Consider the following 5,746-nt stretch of genomic DNA (forward strand, 5'->3'; position numbering starts at 1 on the left):
CATTCAGAGAACCAAATATTTATATATCACTTTAAATTAATGCAAGACATAATTCTAGTTTTTGGGAAGAAAACAGTGAATTAAAAAACAGTCTCTGCCCTCAACTTTAAGGAAAATAAAGTAGGAGTAGAGGGGCAAAAATAGTGGCGTAGGGGAGTGGTGGGGATTAGGGTAGGCCTTTCTGATAAAATGACATTTGAGCATACATCTGAGGGAATCATGGCGTATTTCAGGAAAGACTGCCCAAATGAAGGATAGACAGTGCAACAGCCTGGGGACAGAAGCATATTTGTAGTTATTTGAGAACATCAAGACCAGTGTGGCTGAATCAGAGAGCAAATCCAGTGGTAGGAAATGTTCTGGTTTTGGGAGTGAAGGGAGAGGTGTTGGCACACTACCGAGGACTTCTTAGGCTATGGCAGAAACTTCCCATTTACTCTGAGATGAGAAGCCACTGGAAATTTTGAGAAGAGGTACATCTCAGACATGTTTTTAAAAGAATAAGCCTTGCAGGGCGCCTGGGTGGCTCGGTTGTTGGGTGTCTGCCTTCGGCTCGGGTCATGATCCCAGGGTCCTGGGATCGAGCCCCGCGTCGGGCTCCCTGCTCCGCGGTGAGTCTGCTTCTCCCTCTCCCACTCCCCCTGCTTGTGTTCCCTCTCTCGCTGTGTCTCTCTCTGTCAAATAAATAAATAAAATCTTAAAAAAAAAAAAAAAAAAAAAGAATAAGCCTTGCAATAGTATGGAGAATAGAACAGGGAGGCACAAGGGTAGAAGCAGTCTTACGTCTTATTCCTAGTGCCTCCCCCCAACTAGAGGTATCACCACATAACCAGCTAGTATTTACTGTGTCATATGCGCCAGGCATAACTTACACCATTTAATCCTCAAAACTACAAAGTAGCTGTTACAAATGGGAGGGAAAACAAAAACGACTCAGGCAAAGTCAAGTGCTTCATTCACAACGAAGAGCTAATAAATGGTGGAATTATAAGCTTGATACTATGGTGCAGGTCTCTTCCACTGTTCTTCCACAACATACCCCTGCGAGTCAATGAATTCTGAATCAGACCATTTTACCACTCAAGTCTTTGCACATTATTACCCTCTGCCTAGAACACCCTCCCACCCAATTTCTTTCATGGCAAACTTGCTCATTTTTTAGATCAACTCAATTTCCCTCGTGAGTGAAATCATTCCTGATCTTTTCCAGGCCACTTAGCTGCTCCATCTTCTGTGCCTTTACAGCAGCTTCTCCACCGTCATTTCTCTGAAACAATACTTACTGGTTGTACTGTAATTGTGTCCATTTGTATCTTTCCACCATTGAGTTCCTCAAGATAGAGTCATGCCTTCTTACTCATCATCACCTCTCCCACCCCATTCCTCCCCTCCTCCATCCACCTCCACACACATCTTGCACAGTGCCAGGAGCCAAATAAATGCTAGCTGGATGGAGTAACAGATTATTAAAGAATCAAATGTAGAGTCCCCATTCTACTCTTTACATCTTGCATATTGGTGCCACAACAGAAAGAAAAAAAAAGATAAATATGAGATGGTGGATGTAATAACTAGATGGGTGTGTGGGGGGGGACTCTTCACAATGTGTATGTATATCAAATCATCACAACGTACACTTTAAATATTTTGTCAATTATACCTCAATAAACCTTTTTAAAAAATTAGCCAAAGGAGAAGAAAAAATAAAGTGAAAAAAGGGAGAAACCAAGAAACAGACTTTTAACTGTAGAGAACAAACCGATATTACCAGAGGGGAGGTGGGTGGGGGGATGGGTGAAGTAGGTGATGGGGATTAAGGGGTGTACTTGTCTTGATGAACACCGAGTGATGGAATTGTTGAATCACTATATCATACCCCAGAAACTAATATAACACTGTATGTTATATTACTCTCTACACTGTATAACACTCTACTGGACTTAAAATTCTAAAAAAATAAAGAAAAAAAGTGGATGGATGTTAACTAGACTTATTGCGAACATTTCACAACATAAACAAATATCAAATCATTGTTGTACACATGAAAATGTTATAACTCAATTTTTTAAAAATAAAAAAATAGAGCATATACTCTAGTTTATATTAAGTAGAGCTCTGTATCATTTGTAAAATATAGGCTTTTATTTTATTTTTTTTAAGATTTTATTTATTTATTTATTTATTTGACAGAGAGAGACACAGCGAGAGAGGGAACACAAGCAGGGGGAGTGGGAGAGGGAGAAGCAGGCTTCCCGCTGAGCAGGGAGCCTAATGTAGGGCTCGATCCCAGGACCCTGGGATCATGACCTGAGCTGAAGGCAGACGCTTAACAACTAAGCCACCCAGGCGCCCCAAAATATAGGCTTTTAAACAACAAAATATTGAAAGCTAGAGAACATCCCAAAATTGAAACCATGAAGAAACAAAACTTTGTCCAAAGAAATACTTCAGAAATTAGAAACACTTAGTCTGAAAGATGGAAAGAGCATTAGTCTTGTTGATTTCAATACCTAGAAGACTGAAATGTGCATGTGAGACTGTCTTGAGTGGCAAAATTAAAAGCAATATGGAGAAGACACAGAAAAGCAAAAAGTGATTTAACTGAAGCAAGAATATACTATAAAACAAAGCATTCCAATTGCAGGAAACTCCCCATTTCCAGAAAAGTTCATATAAAAGCTATGTGGCTACCTTGATGAAAAGTAACAGAAGGAATGTACTCTAATTCCTGTCTCTGACATTCTGATTTAAGAGTATAATTCATGTAATTCCAGAATACTTAGAATAGTCCCAGATCTCCAGTCCAGAACTATTTTATAGTTATTAAATTCATTAGATGTTTAGGGGTGCCTGGGTGGTACAGTCAGTTAAACATCCAACTTGGTTTAGGTTCAGGTTGTGATCTCAGGTTTGTGAGATCAAGTCCCACGTCAGGCTCAATGCTCGGCATGGATTCTGCTTGAGATTCTCTCTCCCTCTCCCTCTGCCCCTCTCCCCCTACACTATCTCTAAAATAAATATACTTTTTAAAGATTTTATTTATTTGTCAGAGAGAGAGCACAAGCAGGGGACGCAGCAGGCAGAGGGAAAAGCAGGCTCCCCGCTGAGCAAGGAGCCCGATGCAGGACTCAATCCCAGGACACTGGGATCATGACCTGAGCCAAAGGCAGACACTTAACCGACTGAACCACCCAGGCATCCCAATAAATCTTTAAAAAAAGATAGATGTTTAAAACCTTGGCCCAAGTTTTCTCATTTTGCCTGTTTTCTAAATGACCTGACATTTTTGCTACCTTACTTTTATGCCCAGTTCTTGGTTTGAATAGGCTATGTAAGATACTGCAAAGCAGGGAAAGCAGAGGCGGACAGGTGAGGCATTTTATATTTTCTGTATGTTCTCTCCCACCAAAACCTTTCCAGAATCTATCAATTTACAGTCTCTCAGCTCCAAATCCACCCTGAAGAGTCTCTCCCACTGCTTTCTGGCAGCTGCACCATCAGTAAACAAGGTGGGTATGAAGACATCTGGTGATGCTCTTCCCTAGTCACAATCTCAGAATATATGGTTCTCCTTGGCACTCACAGACCTGGGCCAGGCTGATGATCATCTTCCTTCAACCCTTCCAACACTAACACCTCATGTTCCAGATGTCCTGCCAACACCTGAGACGCCTCCATCTCTGTGTGCTCACACGCTCAGTCACTAGCTACAGCTTCCCTGAATCTTGGAGGGTGGCTTCCTACTAGCCTAGTGACTGAAGACCAGCTCTGGTCTAGGCAAACCAGTAAACTCTGCCATCCAGTGGGCTGCAGCTACCCCTTCTTAGGGGAGGCCTGAACCCAAATCTTAGGCCCCCTACTTCCAAGAGGTGTCCAAGTACCTCTTCCTTCAGTATTCTCCCTCAGCTCTGGGTTACCATATAGAATTCTCATGTCTTCTTTCTTTTGCCACAGTTTAAAACTTTTTTAAAGGGGTGCCTGGGTGGCTCAGATTAAGCATCTACCTTCAGCTCAGGTCATAATCCCAGGACCCTGGGATCGAGCCCCCCATTGGGCTCCCTGATCAGCCAGGGAGCCTGCTTTTCCCTCTCCCTCTGCCGTTACCCGTTTGTGCTCTCTCACTCTCTCTGTCAAATAAATAAAATTTTTTTTAAAAACTTTTTTATATTAAACTTCCCTGTTATAATCACTAGGTGGCTTCTCTTTCTAGATTGGACCCAGACTGATACTTTCCCACCAAGCCAGGCTCAGAGATGCAATACAATGAAAACCAGACACTGAAAGTTTTCCTAGATGTAGTCCTAAATCTGTAAAATAATTTGTATATCTGATGAAATGCAAAATATATAAAAACTAAAAAATCCTAGCTTTGAGGGTTCAAAAGGTTAGGTTTATAGATATGTCATCCAAAATACTTAAACATATGTTGATCCTATTTGATAAACAGTGGCAGCAACATCTAAAAACAAATAGGTTTAGGGGCGCCTGGGTGGCTCAGTCGGTTAAGCGTCTGCCTTCGGCTCAGGTCATGATCCCAGGGTCCTAGGATCGAGCCCCACATCGGGCTCCCCGCTCAGCGGGAAGCCTGCGTCTCCCTCTCCCACTCCCCCTGCTTGTGTTCCTGCTCTCGCTGTGTGTCTCTGTCAAATAAATAAAATCTAAAAAAAAAAAAAAAAATAGGTTTAATTTACCTCATTTTAAGGATTTGCAGAACATCACATAAAAAATACGATTTCTCCTTTCTTAAGCCTACAATCTAATAGAGAGAACTAGGCTTAAAATCATCATTCATTTTAAGTTTACATGTTCCTAGTTGTACAATGTAATGTAAGAGGTGCTATCATAAAGGAGATAAAAATCAATCCTCTAACTTTTGAGACATTTTCTCCTCTGGAGATACAATGTGGTAAAGAGACACTGTTCAATACAAGAACAAGAAATATAACAGCTAAATGAGTGATGGGTAAGGAAAAAGGAAAGCCAACCTATCAAGTCTGGAAAAAAATGTTAGAATATGTGGAAAAGAAAGTACATTCGGTCAGAACTTTAAATAAATGATAGAGTAAGCTTAACATAACCAGAATGAAAGAAAACTGTTTCAAGTATAGGAAATAATATGCACAAAGGTGAGAATATACGTAGAAAGTCTGGGAGAATATGAGTAAAGCAATTTAACCGCAGCAAATTTCTGAAATAAATTAGTAATGTTATAGTGGTGGTATTACAACAGTGTCTTGCAAAGACCAGTCAGCCTGTCTTCAGTGCAAGGGCTGAAAGTGAGGGGAAGGAATGCTTAAGGCTGAAATAGGTTATTAGGAGGCAAACAGGCTCCTCTTAGTTAAGGTAATGAAGGATGGATAGAAGCTGTTGTATTTGTTACATTGTTAGAAAAGTTGCTACATTGTGAGAAAAGCTGTTAATACAAGTTTGGTCTAGAGTTAAGGACAATGCAGAACAAACTGGGAGGGTAAAAAGCAAAGATATCTTTGCTCAAAAAAGGAAAATGATCTTAGTCACAGGTGAAAATAAAGAAGAAATAAAACAGAGAAATAGGAAAGTAATAATTTCAAATGTCATGGGGAAAAAAATGTAACAATATAACCTGAATATATGTTCAGGTTTAGGCCTAGTTTTGCACCAATCATTATATGATAGGCACTACAACCCAACAGGACACATAACCATGTATAAAACATCCAGTTGATACATGGAATAGAATGATACAATCTTTCACATTTGAAGAAAC

This window comes from Halichoerus grypus, chromosome 13 (assembly GCF_964656455.1).
Source record: "Halichoerus grypus chromosome 13, mHalGry1.hap1.1, whole genome shotgun sequence".
Taxonomy (NCBI): Eukaryota; Metazoa; Chordata; class Mammalia; order Carnivora; family Phocidae; genus Halichoerus; species Halichoerus grypus.